General features: G+C 43.1%; 1 protein-coding gene across 3 annotated transcripts in view; it reads right to left on the reverse strand.

Moving 5' to 3' along the window:
• LOC126263086 (hydroxylysine kinase) overlaps positions 1-18,540 on the reverse strand; it is a 217,112-nt gene that overhangs the window by 141,080 nt on the left and 57,492 nt on the right. The gene's annotated exons all lie outside the window — the stretch shown is intronic.

Below are 18,540 nucleotides of genomic sequence, written 5' to 3' on the forward strand. Positions count from 1 at the left end.
CAGAAGGTATGGTTTTGAATTTTTTTTTCCATGGGTGGATTTGCATGATGACACTCCATTGTTTGCCTCTTCGTCTCTGGTGAAAAATGATGGAGCCATGTTTCATTACCTGTCACAATTCTTCCAAGAAATTCATCTCCACCATTCTGGTACTGTTCCAAAAGTTCGCTGCATACCATTTTTCTTGTTTCTTTGTGAGCCACTGTCAACATCCTGGGAACCCACCTGGCACAAACCTTTTTTAACGCCAACACTTTCAGTATTCTGCAAACACTTCCTTCCCCTATCCCAACGTAGCGTGACAATTCGTTCACTGTGATGCGTCTGTCAGCAGTCACCAATTCGTTAACTCTCTGCACATTGTCTGGAGTGTGTAGAGTATGAGGCCTGCCACTGCGAGGACAATCCTCAATATTGCCGTGCCTGCTTTCATCACGTAACCTGCTTGCCCACCGACTAACTGTACTGCGATCGGCAGCAGCATCTCCATACACCATTTTCAATCTCTTGTGGATGTTTCCCACTGTCTCATATTCACAGCACGGGAATTCTATGACAACACATTGCTTCTGACGAACGTCAAGTGTAGCAGCCATCTTGAAGACATGCTGTGACGGCGCCAATCACGGGAACGGGTTGAACTAAGTTGGAAAACAAGCGGGAAGGATGTATCTACACACTGTAAAACTTTCACACATGCAGAATGAAAACTGTATTTTTACAAAAATAGCGTGCATTTCTTTTGAAGTGACCCTCGTAGAAATAAAAAACTTTCCCGCAACAAAGGGGGTCTGGGCTATACGAACTGAGCCGAATTAACCCGAATGGGTAAATGCCAATCGCTGTTTTTATGTGGCTGACTGGGTGTGCGAATGAACAGCGTCGTTATAATTGTTAGCGAAATCCATAGATTCAGACTACCAGGGTGGAAATAAACGACTAACAGGAAAAACATGTAAGAAGGTTACATATTATCTTCTCGGTGTATCGAAGAAAATGAAATTCTGACAAAATTTTTGCCAGAAAGCTACACTACTAAGAGCCAGTTGTACAGTCCCCAGTTAGCAAAATGGTCCAAATGGCTCTGAGCACTATGGGACTTAACTTCTGAGGTCATCAGTCCCCTAGAACTTAGAACTACTTAAACCTAACTAACCTAAGGGCCTCACACACATCCATGCCCGAGGCAGGATTCGAACCTGCAACCGCCCGGTTAGCAGCTGCTGAAGTTCTATTCTCCGAATAGGGTGGAAAACGCGTTGTATGAACACGCAATAACGTCTAACCGGACAATAAACGTGGGGTCACTGAACCGGTGGTTCTGGCAGGTTTAACGAAGTTAAACGGAAATAAGTTTTGACAATGGCAGGAATAGTTACAGAATTAGTGATGACAAGATTGTTTGTTACAACGAGGAAGGAGAAGAAACGGTGTCATCACTCCAATTAAATGGAAGAATATGACGATTCCAAATTTATACAAAAATTTCGTAGTACTGCTTTTCGATCTCTTGCTTGAGAAACTGGAGCGTATGAATGAAATGTGAAACTATTTACAACATAAAACTTTTTGCTTGTAGTATGCCTAATAGGCATTTTGTATTGGTACTTCGTGAATTACATTCTGTCGTTTTATTTATGTAAATGTGGTACATAGAAATGACCAATTGTGCCAAAACAGTTTCGCTTATTTGGCGAGTGCTACAATTGCTGCAATATTAGAACGGCCTATTTCGTTTGATCTAGCAGACAGTGACAAAATAGACGTAATCAAATCGATAAACCACACCAGTCTTGGGTACTATTCGTACTAACAGCTTTTTCGGTATTACACAACTACATTTTGAGTTTTCATGTAGCAAAACGTTTAACGAACTTTGATGAGGTAATAGATTCTTTCGCAGAAAGGAAATCACGCCGTGTAATGCTGTAACAAGAGTAGAGAGAAAAAAATGCTGGGACCTAAGGATAGAAGAAATGTGTACTGTCTTGCTTGTCTCTTGTCTTTAGTGGTTTCATGATTCCTATATTTAATTTTACGTCATTCAAAAGGTAAAGCTACTACCTAATACGCAATAAAGAGTGCAAATTTTCTGAAGAGTTCCTATTCTCGCGTTCACAAATAATCCCACCCAGTATTAACAGTGCGTTTTTTTAAACGGGGGTAGGATGTCAAACCGGCCGACTGGGAGCAGGAGAGGCACCACAGGACATTTTTATTTCCACTGTCCTGAATATAAGTCTAATGGTTTCCATTATAAAACATACACGTTTGAATTCCACAGAGCGAAGGTTAGCGACGTGCGATAGAAGAATGCTGTGTGAAGAGGCGTGGCACTGCACTTTAGCTCACTTAAGACCAAATAACATGTCTTACATATCCTCGAACATAAATGTTTTATGTGTCAAAGTCTTGAGAAAGATGTGCGCTACAAAACGATCATATTTTTGAGAAATCCATTGTTTTTAAATTTTTACTTCCTATCTCAAACGCACGTGAAAAGGGGGGGGGGGGCGCCAGTATCAAATTTTTTTGCCCCGGTTCGGAAATATCGTAGATTCTGAGCTGCCTCTAAACTCAGCACATTTACTGCCTGCAGAGTCAAAATCGAGAGTGCACAAATAGGCGACCTGGGTACATTGACTAATTAATCACAACACTACAACCCTTCAATATTAACATATTATACACTGGCACAACTGAACACAGTCCTTGAAGGTGTTCCTTTTTTTCTGGTGCCAGCGTAGTGCACACTTATTACAAATACTTGAAGTTTTTGTCAGCCATTACCTCCGTTATTCATTTTTTACAAGATGTAAATAGAAATACATCAGTTTCCAGCCGTTCTGGGCCTCCGACGTGCTTCTTTTACCACTGGCAACATCTATAACAACATTTATTTCGTTCGCTCCTCTCCTTGCGGGCATGGCACTTACCCTTTGTGTAATATTCCAGTATCCTTCCAGTAACAATCTTTTGCACACGCAGTCTGTCAGGATGCCTTTGTGCGTATAGATCAACTGCTCTCTTTGCGCTGCAGAGTCTGTTGACTGACACAGACCGCCGATAGTTGAAGAGGGTCGCCATGTGTAACAGGCAAACATCTATACGGCCATCACACAGGAATTCCAAACTGCCTTAGGATCCACTACAAGTACTACGACAGTTAGGCAGGAGGTGAGAAAACTTGGATTTGAGGGTTGAGCGCCGCTCGTAAGTCACACATCACGCCCGTAAGTGCCAAACGACGCCTCGCTTGGTATAAGGAACGTAAACATTGGACGATTGAACAGTGGAAAAACGTTGTGGGAAGTGATGAATCACGGTACACAATGTGGCGATTCGATGGAAGGGTGTGGGTTTCGCGAATGCCCGGTGAACGTTATCTGCCAGCGTGTGTAGTGCCAACGATAAAATTCCTAGGCGGTGATGTTATGGTGTGGTCGTGTTTTTCATGGAGGGTACTTGCACCCCTTGTTCTTTTGCGTGGCACTATAACAGCCCAGGCCTACACTGATGTTTTAAGCACCTTCTGGCTTCCCACAGTTCATGAGCAATTCGGGGATGGCGATTGCATCTTTCAACACGATGGAGCACCTGTTCATAATGCACGGCCTGTGGCGGAGTGGTTACACGATAATAACATCCCTGTAATGGACAGGCCTGCGCAGAGTCCTGACCTGAATCCTAGAGAACACCTTTGGGATGTGTTGTAACCCCGACTTCATGCCAGGCCACACCGACCGATATCAATACCTCTCCTCAGTGCAGCACTCCGTGAAGAATGGGCTGCCATTCCCCAAGCAACCTTCCAGCACCTGATTGAACGTATGCCTGCGAGAGTGTAAGCTGTCATCAAGGCTAAGGGTGGGCCAACAACATATTGAATTCCAGCATTACCGATGGAGGGAGCCACGAACTTTTAAGTCATTTTCACTTAGGTGTCCGGATACTTTTGATAACATAGTGTGCATACTTTCCTCACCGCATTACGTGCCCACAGCACCACTAGCGATATTTAATCTCGTGGTAGCTAGTGCTGATAATATTTTGCCTCAACAGTGTATAATCTGATGTCATCTACACAAATTAATCTGTTGTATACAGATCAAATAGCAAAGACCTCGCACCTACTTTGCGACAGAAACTAGAACAACTTTGTCCTAGCTGTGGTAATCAACGTACTTCTAAATCTGGAAAGACTGTAAATAATTTTGTGTCTTCCAACGTGTGTCGGCGTTTGGGCATTTATATCATTGGTGTATTACATCTGATAAAATTAATGGTTCAAATGGTTCTGAGCACTATAGGACTTAACATCTGAGGTCATCAGTCCCCTAGAACTTAGAACTACTTACACCTAACTAACCTAAGGACATCACACACATCCATGCCCGAGGCAGGATTCGAACCTGCGACCTAGAACCGCTCGGCCACCAGCCGCCGGCTGATAAAATTAACATTTTCCCGACCTCACAACCCACCAACACGACTGCATAACATCAGAGACTGTTTGTTCATGGTTAAATATCATTTTGATGCTGGCCACAATGCAAAATCTGCATCATCAAAACTACATCTACATCTACATGGGTACTCTGCAAATAACATTTAAGTGCCTGGCAGAGGTTTCATCGAACCACTTTCAAAACTCTCTATCATTCCAATTCCGTATAGCGCGCGGAAAGAACGGACACCTTTATCTTTCCGTACGAGCTCTGATTTCTCTAATTTTATCATGGCGATCGTTTCTCCCTATGTAGGTCGGCGTTAATAATATATTTTCGCATTCGGAATAGAAAGTTGGTGATTGGAATTCCGTGAGAAGATTCCTCCGCAAAGAAAAACTCCTTTGTTTTAACATCTTTAAGAAACATGAGAGTAGGTGCATAAAACTAAACCTCTACGTATGGTTTACTCATGGCTGCAATACTCAACTGTTGACATCATGAATAGTGAAGACATCAGGCTCCCAATAAACAGTCATAAAATCTGCAGCTTTGCAGTGATGGTTTGGTGGCGAAAGAGCACGACATTTGTAATTAAAGTGTACGTATGAAGACATTCTTCAAACAGACCTGCGGCTCCGGTTGATAAACTCAGAGGCATACAGTTGCTGAAATCGATAAATCTCAGTTTCCAGTCAATGACTGCAGATTACGGAATGAGATAAAATAAAGGCTGCTGTTTATTCTGCAAATATTTGTTATGTAATCTCTCAGGTTTTCTCCGCGTGACTGATAAGTGATGAGTTTTTGGATGTTCTTCAGAGTTGTTGATTCTGCAAAAAATGGAATCAAAAACTCGGCAGAACACAGCATTAATTTGTTATGTACCTGTGAGCTACTTGACAGATGTTGCTGACTGTACAATCCACATAGACAGGCGTTTCAAACATCCTGTTAAAGGCTCCTAAGGGTTTAGAGGGTATTTAGTAGATAAAGTTTTGATAGCAAATCCATGACCGGAATTGTACTGCTTGGTTATAAAGTAAGCTTGAAGCCTGGAATACTTTGAAACCTTCCGTTTCGCGGTAAACACACGAAAAGCCACATTTGTGACGGTGAAAATCCTCATGTGACGCATTCACGTTGGTTTCAGCAGGGGTTCGATATCAGTGTGGGGGCCAGTATCATTGATGACAGCCGAAGTGTTTGGTGTTTCAAGAGGCACCGTATTGAATATTTATACCTCTTACAGGGAAAGCTGAAAATATCACCCGCTAAGTCACAAAGCGGACTGAAGTCTATGTTGAGTGATCGTGACGATAAGTAATTGAAGAGCATTGTGTCAAAAACAAGAGGATGACAGCTGCAAAAGTCACCGCAGAACTGAATGTCGCACTCGAGAATCCTGTCAGCACCGAAACAACACGAATAGAGCTCCATATGCCGGCAATCGCAAGAAAAGCTGGTATTCCGGAAACCATTCATCAGTGATGTAGATGCCCGGAACAGGAAAACCTGGCACCGAAGCCATAAATTCTGGACTATCCAGCAAAGGATGAATATCGTTTGGCCGGATGTCTTTTTGAACACTGTTTCCAACTTCCTACTGAGATTACGCCCCAACAATGAAACATGGCGCGCCGTTTGGGTTTGATTTGGGTAGCCGTTTCGTGATGTTCCATGAGCCCCATGGATACTCTGCAAGGTCGCATTACCGCCAAAGATTATGTATCCATTTTGGCTCCTCAAGTCCATACTATGTTACGATGTTTGTCCCCCAATTGTGATGCTGTTTTCCAAGACGACACGGCCCTTGTTCACACAGCTCACACCGTCCAGGACTGGTTCTGTCAGTACGAGGATGAATTTGTCACATCTCCCCTGATCTCCACAGTCACAAAATCTCAATATTATTAAGCCTTTGCGGTCTGCTTTGGAGAGAGAGGTTCATGATTGCTATCCACCTCCATGTACTTCCCACTATTTTGCAGGGAGAATTATCCATTCCGAAACGACTTGACTGTTTTGAATGCCAGTGGTTTTCCTACAGCATTTTGGGCATGGTAATGTGTTCTTGCCGTGCGGAGTGGCCGCGCGGTTTGAGGCGTCATGGCCGGCCGAAGTGGCCGTGCGGTTCAAGGCGCTGCAGTCTGGAACCGCAAGACCGCTACGGTCGCAGGTTCGAATCCTGCCTCGGGCATGGATGTTTGTGATGTCCTTAGGTTAGTTAGGTTTAACTAGTTCTAAGTTCTAGGGGACTAATGACCTCAGCAGTTGAGTCCCATAGTGCTCAGAGCCATTTTTGAGGCGTCATGTTACGGAGGTTCGAGTCCTCCCTTGCGCATGGGTCCTCCCTTGGGCATGGGTGTGTGTGTTGTTATGTTAGTTTAAGATAGTTTAAGTAGTGTTTATGTCTAGGGACCGATGACCTAAGCAGTTTGGTCCCATAGGAATTCACACACATTTGAACATTTGAATGTGTTCTTCTTTTTGTAGACCCGCTGCAATTGACGTTCCTGTACTAGGCACAGGTGGAGTTATTGGAACATTTGTCACTGTCACCCTGTCTTCAAATGTGGTTTTAACACCGTGGCGCACCAACGCATATTTCACATGGCATCCGCGAACTTCTTAACCACAAGCAGTGTAAAAAGTGATTAGGTCCAGGTGGGCTAATTTCTTGACCACCATGATCGTCACACGCCTTCGATCTTTTCTTGTGGGGTCTTATGAAGAGCCTTGTGTATGACACTGTTCTAGTGTCGGAAGGAGATTTCCTTACCCGAGTTCTGGTGGCAGCAGAAATTATTCAGCACACACCAGCGTCTGTGGACCGTGTGAATGAAGCATGTGTCCCAGATACAGCCTGTGCAACGAACAGTTGGCTCGACGTGTGGAGCACATCTTGCAGAGGACACAGATCAGAGTTCATTGTCTCTGCTGTGTGCGTACCGTGAAGCAGAGGACCAAACTTATCTTGCATCCAAGCGGTACACTTCCGGACATGGGTCACTTGTCAAAACTTTATCTGCAAACTCCCTTCTAAAACCTCCAGAAGCCTATAACAGGGACTGTGAACCAACCCGTATTTGCGTTGGATTGTCTATATCTACATGTACTCTACAAGGCACTGAGCAATTCGACACAAGGGATCCTTCCATCCAATACGAGAAACTCCTGTGTTCCATTCGTGTATACACTGACGAAAGACATGAGATATCTCCTAATATGGCGTCGCACCTCGTTTTGCCCGGCTTAATGCAGCATCTCGATGCGGCATGACTCAACAGATCACTGGAAGCCCTCTACAGAAATATTGAGCCATGCTGCCTCTACAACCGTTCATAAATGCAAAAGTGTTGCCAATGCAACATTTTGTGTACGAACTGACCTCTCGATTGAGTCCCATAAATGTTCATAAATGGCTCTGAGCACTATGGGACTTAACATCTATGGTCATCAGTCCCCTAGAACTTAGAACTACTTAAACCTAACTAACCTAAGGACATCACACAACACCCAGTCATCACGAGGCAGAGAAAATCCCTGACCCCGCCGGGAATCGAACCCGTGAACCCGGGCGTGGGAAGCGAGAACGCTACCGCACGACCACGAGATGCGGGCCATAAATGTTCGATGGGTGGCCAAATTATTCGCTTGAATTGGCCACAATGTTCTTCAAACCAGTCGAGAACAATTGTGGCCCGGTGACATGGCACATTGTCATCCATAAAAATTCCTACGTTGTTTGGGAACATGAAGTCCACGAATGGCTGCAAATGGTCTCCATGTAGCCGAACATAACCATTTCCAGTCAATGATCGGTTCGCTTGGACCAGTGAATCCAGTCCATTCCATGCAAACACAGCCCACACCATTGTGGAGTCAGCACCAACTTGCACAGTGTCTTGTTGAGAAATTGGATTGCACAGTGTCTTGTTGACAATTTGGATCGATGACTTCGTGGGGACTGCGCCACATAGGGGCCTTACCTTCTGCTCTTATCAACTGAAATCGGGACTCATTCAACCAGGCCATGGTTTTCCAATCGTCTAGAGTCGAACCGATATGGTCGTGAGCTCAGGAGAAGAGCTGCAGGCGATGTCGTGCTGTTGGTAAAGGCAGTCGCGTCGGTTATCTGTTGTCACAGCGCATTAACGCCAAATTTCGCCGCACTGTCTCATCGGATACGTTCGTCGTACGTCCCACACTGATTTCTGCGGTTATTTCACGCAGTCTTGCTTGTCTCTTAGCATCGACAACTCTACGCAAACGCCGCTGCTCACGCTCGTTAAGTGAAGGCCGTCGGCCACTGCGTTGTTCTTGGTGAAATGTAATGTCTGAATTTTGGTAATCTCACCACACTCTTGACACTGCAGATCTTGGAATATTAAATTCCCTAACGATTTACGAAGCGGCATGTCCTATGGGTCTAGCTCCAACTACTATTCCGCGTTCAAAGTCTTTTAATGCCTGCCGTGCGACCATAATCACGTTGGAAAACGTGAATCACCTGACCACAAATGACAGCTCCGCTTTTTCTTCTTTATTGATTTTCAATTCCCCCCGAACGGGGCGGGCTGGCAGCAGCTTACTACGCTGCTCTACAGCCTACAGACTTTTGTTTAAAAAAGGAAGAAGAAAGAAACAAGGAAAAACAGGCGATAAAATGGTGATTTAAAGTGTAAAATGGCGTAAAAATGCGGAAAGTTAAAACAGAAAGCAAAAGGGGTTGGCAATGTTGATAAAATACACAGGAATCAGACAAGTAACATAGTAGACACACAATTAAAAAACATGGCGACAGTCTGGTTTCTGTTCGCAAGTGATAAAAAAAAAAGCACACCCAGCGACAGTATGATGACTGTTCACTACACTTCCCAAAAGACACAACACGGAGCACGCACTGAAAAACCACACTGTAAAACACTGCACGAAAAAGGCGGCACAAAGATGGCGCTCCAGATCCAAGGCAGATTGGGGGGGGGGGACCTGGAGTAGGGGGAAAAACAAGGAGGGAGGAGAGGAAAAAACGAAAAAGGGGGGGGGGTGACAGCTGCGCCATTGCACAGCCCTTTTATACCCTGCGTATGCGATACTACTGCCATCTGTGTATGTGCGTCTCACTATCCCGTGACTTTTGTCACCTCAGTGCAATTCAGTACAACGCGTGGTAGTTTGTAGGTCGGTTAAAGATGGTGTGGTAGTAGAATCAGGCGCGAATTCATTTTTAAACGCGAAATTTAACATCTCATCATTCTTTTTGCCCTCTGTTTCGATATCAGACTTGTCCACGAGGGGCTGAATGGAAGAATTCGGTCCATTTAGTTAGGATAATAGTGACTCTCCATATGTTCTGCGGGACACAAATACTCTAGTAGCCTTCTTGATATACTTGTAGCATGTTGTGATGTGTAGTATTATCTTACATGCTAATATCTGTCTCTTTAACAGCACTGCGGGGAAATTCTAGTCTGTTTATGTCCAAAAGGTCTATCATATTTCTGTCGCCTGTGAGCTGTGTTGTGTTGTTTTTCATTTTCCGTTATTTCTATGGGTTTTGGTTTTTGAAATTTACACCCTTCGACAAATCAGCTCCCCCCGTTGGAGGTTCGAGTCCTGCCTCGGGCATGGATGTGTGTGATGTCCTTAGGTTAGTTAGGTTTAACTAGTTCTAAGTTCTAGGGGACTAATGACCTCAGCAGTTGAGTCCCATAGTGCTCAGAGCCATTTTTTTTTCCACCCTCGGGCATGGGTTGTCCTTAGCGTAAGTTAGTTAGATTAAGTAGTGAGTAAGGCCATGGACCGATGACCACAGCAGTTTGATCTCATAGGAATTTACCACCACCACCACCACCTTCGGTAAATACAAATTCTCTATCATGGGACAGCATTCAAATTAATGATTACAATGTTTTGAGGTCAATAAGACATTCTATACTTTACATAGAGACAGGTACTTCAAATAAGGACAACTAAATCAGTCGGTAAAACACTACAAATAGTTTGGTTACACAAGTTCCTTATCCAGTAGTTTTGGGTTCTAAATGTTCAAATGGGTGTGAATTCCTAAGGGACTAAACTGCTGAGGTCATCGGTCCCTAGACTTACACACTACTTAAACTATCTTAAAGTAACTTCTGCTAGGAACGACACACACACCCATGCCCGAGGGAGGACTCGAACCTCCGGCGGGAGGGGCCGCGCAGTCCGTGACATGGCGCCTCAAACCGCGCGGCCACTTATCGTGGCTGTTTTGGATTCTCGTCTGCAGGAAAGCATTATTCCATTTGTTGAATCCTGTAGGCTTTTCTGTAAAACTGTGCTCCAGATGGTGATATATTCAGACATTAACATCGTTAAGAAACTGTACAAACAGTCTGAAGACTCTTCAATCATCCATTGCTAGGAGAGTAGTGACCCATAAGGGGCTCTAGAGGGGCTGTATAGTTGCTTCACGAGGTTGTCTGTCTTCGTTTTTTTCTATACTAGTATGAAGTAGTTGCTTGTTATCCAAAGAATTGATTCAATACAAATGCATTTATTCCCTTTTGTGTTCAGAAATTGTATCCGTGGGGATATGTGGTCAAATGGCATCTTTTCCATGTTTTTGGCAACGTTATGTAGTGCACATGCATACTTTGCCTGTTCTATGAAAAGTCGTTATATTATCGAAAGTATCTAATGTTGGAATATATTTTGTGTAAAAATATCCATTATCGCTTTTTTCTTCGACCATGTGCAAAAAATTTTGTGGTTCATCGTAAACATATATTCTTTTGCTTTTCTATTATCTTCCTTGCCTCTCAGTTCGACCGTCGCATCTGCGTTTATGGCTTGCTACGTTTCGTAACACCAGCAACATAACGAGGTAGTTAATTCTGCATTATCTGACGGAACTTTCTTAATCTTGTTGCTACGTTCCATGAACGAGGCTCTAAAGTTATAAGTGATGTTATGTTTTCTTATACTGTTTTCAATGTACCTCGCTGCAGCTTCACCTTTTAGATTAACTCTGTAATTTGGTTTCATGTAACTTAATATTTTTAATATTTGACACATTGTTTCAGGTTAATAAAATCATGTAATTATGAGTGTATTACTGTAAATGAACTTCATCAATTACCCGTTTACAGAGCCTTTCTAGGCAGTTAAACGTCTTTCCTTGTAGCTGGGCCACATTTAGTGATTTGAACTAGCATTTGGTACTACAGCCATGGAATCTTCGATTATCTACTACGCCAAAAGTGACAAGTTAGAAATCTGAACTGCAAAGTGAGTGGATATTTGAAGTAGAAATGATAAAGGCAGGTAGCGGAAACGTAAAAACAGTTGTTACTGACAAATTTTTCTTGGAACTCTTGGATTTGAATATAATTAAATAGAGAGAGAATGGCAGATATTTCACTGTGTAATTAAATAACTCTGTTGGAAGAAATTTTACAATAGGAGTTGACAATATATTTGGAATCTTTATTTACTTATTTATTTATTTATTTTGGCTGTGGGCAGTGTTACGAAATTGTCATATTTACATAATTGTGAATGTCACAGTAGAACAATAAAAAGAGTTCGATGTACGATCATAAGTGCTTAAAGTAAAATAAAAACACTAAAAGCAGGCAGTAGTTGCAACAGTGCCAAGTTAACATCAGTGCAGTTTTCACAACAGAACAATGATAAGAGTGTGAAGTACAAAGGTAAGTTCGTTATACAAATTAAAAAACACGAAATTACAATCCAGAGTTCCAACCGGGCCGGTTCTAGCCTCTTATAATAAAAATCTGGGCAATGACGTCGTCTATACAGATAAGTTCTTAATGAAAAGTAAAAACACAAACAGACTTCCACACAACTTAGAGGTCAGAGCTGAATACCTCTGTCTTTGAAATAGTTCGCGAGCTAATAATACCTATATACATCTAATCTGCGAAGTAAAGTATTTACTCTTGTAGGGAGGGGGTAGCCCTTCGCAACCAACTTTTTGTACAAGATCGAGTGTGCGGCCGAGTACTTGGTACACGCCAGTGTGACGTGGTTCAGATCCGCCATAGCCGTTGTGTCCTGATCAGTCTGCGAATTAAGTTCAAAGAAAAACTGTAGTTTCTTCCCCTACGATAAACAACAAAAGATAGACCACAATTTCAAACACATCGTTCTCACGCAACTGTAATAATTTAGTTTCCTAATAATTTTAATGTCTATTGATTAAAGTCGTAAAGTTCATGTAGGCGCACGCTTTGGAAGTATTTCTGATTGCAGAAGACAATGGTTGACAGGAAGGAATCTTCCGGAAGTACCGGAATCTTTACATCTCAAAAATTCTTAAAGTAGGAGAAAAGACAGAATGAGACTTGCAGGGCATCTACCCTGTGTTGATACCGGCACATTACACTGTTCTCATAACTGCGATCAATCAGTAAACTGTTTCCGTACAAGAGAAATGTGAAACACATGGAATAACAAATGGACACGGAACATGATGAAACGAAACATTTTGTGTAAATATCGGTAAGGATAAAGAAGAAAATGTGAGGTCAGAAAACTGGTACTGTGATTAAAGTCATCTGCAACGACCCATAATACACGGAGAACTGCTATCGTCTGTGGTGTATATGGGTGTGAAAAAGAGTTTAAAGTAGACGTCTTTTTAAAGAGCTTTCGGTTCGGCGTCTAATTATCGTCAAGTGTATACAATACGTTGTTAGATAATGCCAAGCTAAATATGAACTGCTCCCTGGACTTGCCTTGAGAGATAGCATTTATAAGTTCATTGACTTTCTTGCCCATTCCCCCCCTCCTATCTCTCTCTCTCTCTCTCTCTCTCTCTCTCTCTCTCGGTTGGTGGTGGTGCAGCCGTTACAGATACGGTGAATATGGAAGGGTTCATACCTCTGTTGGTCCATTCTTCTAGAGGCTTTCCGCGGTTTCATAGGTGAATGACGGAACGATTCTTTCAAGCCGACAACAGCCAGTTTCCGCTCCCATTTTTTGTCTAGTTATACAGCATCCCGCTGCTAACACGCTCCATTTTCATCACATAACTAACTACGAAATTCCATTTCGTCAGTCTCTCATTCGGCTGGCGTGGAAGGTTAGTATACTTACAGCGAAGATAAGTCGATGTAAAAACACATGGGATATCCTATCGTATGGGATTAAAGCTCAGTAGAACACATACAGCGTCACTGCCAAGTATATAACGTTCCTTCTTGCCGATTTCCCAACGGGAGAAAGCTACGCAGATCCTTTGAGTGATCAATGTAGCTGTGTGGTGTAGATTACTGTTGAGAGGATCTGCTAAGTTTGTATTAAAGTAGTGTCCTTGACCATTAATGGTTAAATGAGGGTTGGTTCAAATGGCTCTGAGCACTATGAGGCTTAACTTCTGACGTCATCAGTCCCCTAGAACTTAGAACTACTTAAACCTAACTAACCTAAGGACATCACACACATCCATGCCTGAGGCAGGATTCGAACCTGCGACCGTAGCGGTCTCGCGGTTCCAGACTGTAGCGCCTAGAACCGCTCGGCCACTCTGGCCGGCTGGTTAAATGAGGGGAGAGAATCTGTATCTATGAGGTGATAAAGCCAAGACTAGCCATCACAAACATAACCAGAAAGAGTAAATAGATCGAGGTGTGGTTTTCTTTAAGTTTCTAATATAGGCAAGTAATTTTTAACATTTATAGGTGCCATATTCCAGTGTACCATTACTCTGAGGTGACAAAGGTCATGGGATAGCTCCTAATATCGTGTCGGGTCTCCTTTTTCCCGGCGCTATGCAACAACGCGGCGTGCCATGGACTCAACAAGTCTTTGGTAGCCCCTGCAGAAATACTGAGCCATGCTGCCTCTACAGCCGTCCATAATTGCGAAAGTGTTGCCGTTGGATTTTGTGCGAGAACTGACCTCTCAATTATGTCACATAATTGTTCGATGGAATTCATGTCGGACGATCTGGGCGGCCGCAACATTCGCTCGAATTATTCAGATTGTTCTTCAAACCAAACGCGAACAGTTGTGGCACAGTGACATAGCGCATTGCCATCCATAAAACTTCCATCGTTGTTTGGGAACATGGAGTTCATGAATGGCTGCAAATGGTCTCTAACAAGGGAACCTCCCCATCGCACCCCCCTCAGATTTAGTTATAAGTTAGCACAGTGGATAGGCCTTGAAAAACTAAACACAGATCAATAGAGAAAACAGGAAGAAGTTGTGTGGAACTATGAAAAAATAAGCAAAATATACAAACTGAGTAGTCTATGTGCAAGATAGGCAACGAGCTGAGGAGCGCCGTGGTCCCGTGGTTAGCGTGAGCAGCTGCGGAATGAGAAGTCCTTGGTTCAAGTCTTCCCTCGGGTGAAATGTTTATTTTCTTTATTTTTGCAAAGTTATGATCTGTCTCTTCGTTCATTGACGTCTCTGTTCACTGTAATAAGTTTAGTGTCTGTGTTTTGCGACCGCACCGCAAAACTGTGCGATTAGTAGACGAAAGGACGTGCCTCTCCAATGGGAACCGAAAACATTTGATCGCAACGTCATAGGTCAACCGATTCCTCCACAGGAAAACACGTCTGATATATTCTATACAACACTGGTGACGGCATGTGCGTCACATGACAGGAATATGTTGTCAACCCACCTAACGTGTACACTTGGCGAATGGGTAAAAAGATTCTTCTACCTTGCCCGATTTAGGTTTTCTTGTGGATGTGATAATCACTCCCAAAAAAGTGATGAAAACATAAGCGTTTGTCACATAAACTGAAAAAAAAGTTTAAATTTTCAGCCATGGAAAGGCTTGAACCTAGGACCTCTCGCTTCGCAGCGGCTCACGCTAACCACAGGACCACGGCACTCCTGAACAAGCTCATTCCTTGTTGTTGTATATGTTACACATGGACTACTCAGTTTGTATATTTTGCTTATTTTTTCATAGTTCCACACAACTTCTTCCTGTTTTCTCGATTGATCTGTGTTCAGTTTTACAAGGCCTATCCACTGTGCCAACTTATAACTAAGTCTGAGGGGGGTGCGATGGGGAGGTTCCCTTGTAAGTAGCCGAACATAAGCATTTCCAATGATCGATTGGTTCAGTTGCACCAGAGAAGCCAGTCCATTCCACCTAAACACGGCCCACTCCATTATAGTGCCACCTCCAGGTTACCGCAGAGCCTTATTGACAACTTAGGTACCACTCATAAGACCAGGTCGTGGTTTCCCAGTCGTCTAGGGTCCGACCGATACGGTCAGTAGTCCAATAGGGGCGCTGCAGGCGATGTCGTGCTGTTAGCAAAGGCACACGCGTAGGTCGTCTGCTGCCACAGCCAGTTAATGACAAATTTCTCCGCATCGTTCTGACGAATGCGTTCTTCGTAAGTCTCACATTTATATCTGTGGTTATTTCATTCAGTGTTGTTTGTCTTTTAACACTGACATGTCTACGCAAACGTCTCTGCTCTCGGTCGTTAAGTGAAGGCCGCCAGCCACTGCGTTGTCCGTGGTCAGAGGTAATGCCTCAAATTTGGCACACTCTTGACGCTGTGGGTCTCGGAACAGTGAATTCCCTAACGATTTTCGAAATGGAATGTCCCATGCGTCCAATTAACATTCCGCGTTCGAAGTCTGTTAATTTCCGCCGTGCGACCACGATCACGTCGGCCACCTTTGTCCATGAATCACCTAACAACAAATGACTGCTCCGCCAACGTACTGCCCTTTTGTTATTTGTGTATGCGATACTACTGCTATCTGTACATGTGCATATCGCCATCCCATGACTTTAGTCACCTCAGTGCATATAACTTTGTGCTTGGCATTGGAGGGAACGTTCCAAGAGGACTTCATCCACATAACATGTGTCGATCTTGATCAAATACAATAATAACAAGATACGACCGCCGGAAGCCACTGTTCCGCCGTAAGCAGAGATTAGAAAAAAGAGTGTTCTACTGTACCAAACGTAAGCAAATATCTCTGAGGTACGGTTCGTGTGTGGGCTTGTGCCCTTGAAGCCCATCAGTCTGTGTTCTATTGCTGTAGCATTTGGAAAGAGCTGATGGTAGGGCTCGAATGTGGCGAAGACCGCACGAAGTCAGGGACGCAAGTTTCAACAAGGCACTACGCACGCTTATTGTGGCTCCACAATGGTGTGGAACAATTGACAGGAATGGGGGAAAGAAATACAGTAGAAGAAGAATTGGTAGCTCTGAGGGATGAAGTAGTGAAGGCAGCAGAGGATCAAGTAGGTAAAAAGACGAGGGCTAATAGAAATCCTTGGGTAACAGAAGAAATATTGAATTTAATTGATGAAAGGAGAAAATATAAAAATGCAGTAAATGAAGCAGGCAAAAAGGAATACAAACGTCTCAAAAATGAGATCGACAGGAAGTGCAAAATGGCTAAGCAGGGATGGCTAGAGGACAAATGTAAGGATGTAGAGGCTTGTCTCACTAGGGGTAAGATAGATACTGCCTACAGGAAAATTAAAGAGACCTTTGGAGAGAAGAGAACCACTTGTATGAATATCAAGAGCTCAGATGGCAACCCAGTTCTAAGCAAAGAAGGGAAGGCAGAAAGGTGGAAGGAGAATATAGAGGGTTTATACAAGGGCGATGTACTTGAGGACAATATTATGGAAATGGAAGAGGATGTAGATGAAGATGAAATGGGAGATAAGATACTGCGTGAAGAGTTTGACAGAGCACTGAAAGACCTGAGTCGAAACAAGGCCCCGGGAGTAGACAACATTCCATTAGAACTACTGATGGCCTTGGGAGAGCCAGTCCTGTCAAAACTCTACCATTTGGTGAGCAAGATGTATGAGACAGGTGAAATACCTACAGAGTTCAAGAAGAATATAATAATTCCAATCCCAAAGTAAGCAGGTGTTGACAGATGTGAAAATTACCGAACTATCAGTTTAATAAGTCACAGCTGCAAAATACTAACGCGAATTCTTTACAGACGAATGGAAAAACTGGTAGAAGCGGACCTCGGGGAAGATCAGTTTGGATTCCGTAGAAATGTTGGAACACGTGAGGCAATACTAACCTTACGAATTATATTAGAAGAAAGATTAAGAAAAGACAAACCTACGTTTCTAGCATTTGTAGACTTAGAGAAATGCTTTTGACAACGTTAACTGGAATACTGTCTTTCAAGTTCTGAAGGTGGCAGGGGTAAAATACAGGGAGCGAAAGGCTATTTACAATTTGTACAGAAACCAGATGGCAGTTGTAAGAGTCGAGGGGCATGAAAGGGAAGCAGTGGTTGGGAAAGGACTGAGACAGGGTTGTAGGCTCTCCCCGATGTTATTCAATCTGTATATTGAGCAAGCAGTAAAGGAAACAAAAGAAAAATTCGGAGTAGGTATTAAAATTCATGGAGAAGAAGCAAAACTTTGAGGTTCGCCGATGACATTGTAATTCTGTCAGAGACAGCAAAGGACTTGGAAGAGCAGTTGAATGGAATGGACAGTGTCTTGAAAGGAGGATATAAGATGAACATCAACAAAAGCAAAACGAGGATAATGGAATGTAGTCAAATTAAATCGGGTGATGCTGAGGGGATTAGATTAGGAAATGAGACACTTAAAGTAGTAAAGGAGTTTTGCTATTTAGGGAGCAAAATAACTGATGATGGTCGATGTAGAGAGGATATAAAATGTAGACTGGCAATGGCAAGGAAATCGTTTCTGAAGAAGAGAAATTTGTTAACATCGAGTATAGATTTAAGTGTCAGGAAGTCGTTTCTGAAAGTATTTGTATGGAGTGTAGCCATGTATGGAAGTGAAACATGGACGATAACCAGTTTGAACAAGAAGAGAATAGAAGCTCTCGAAATGTGGTGCTACAGAAGAATGCTGAAGATAAGGTGGGTAGATCACGTAACTAATGAGGAGGTATTGAATAGGATTGGGGAGAGGAGACGTTTGTGGCACAACTTGACTAAAAGAAGGGATCGGTTGGTAGGACATAATTTGAGGCATCAAGGGATCACAAATTTAGCATTGGAGGGCAGCGTGGAGGGTAAAAATCGTAGAGGGAGACCAAGAGATCAATACACTAAGCAGATTCAGAAGGAT

This window comes from Schistocerca nitens, chromosome 6 (genome assembly GCF_023898315.1).
Source record: "Schistocerca nitens isolate TAMUIC-IGC-003100 chromosome 6, iqSchNite1.1, whole genome shotgun sequence".
Lineage (NCBI taxonomy): Eukaryota > Metazoa > Arthropoda > Insecta > Orthoptera > Acrididae > Schistocerca > Schistocerca nitens.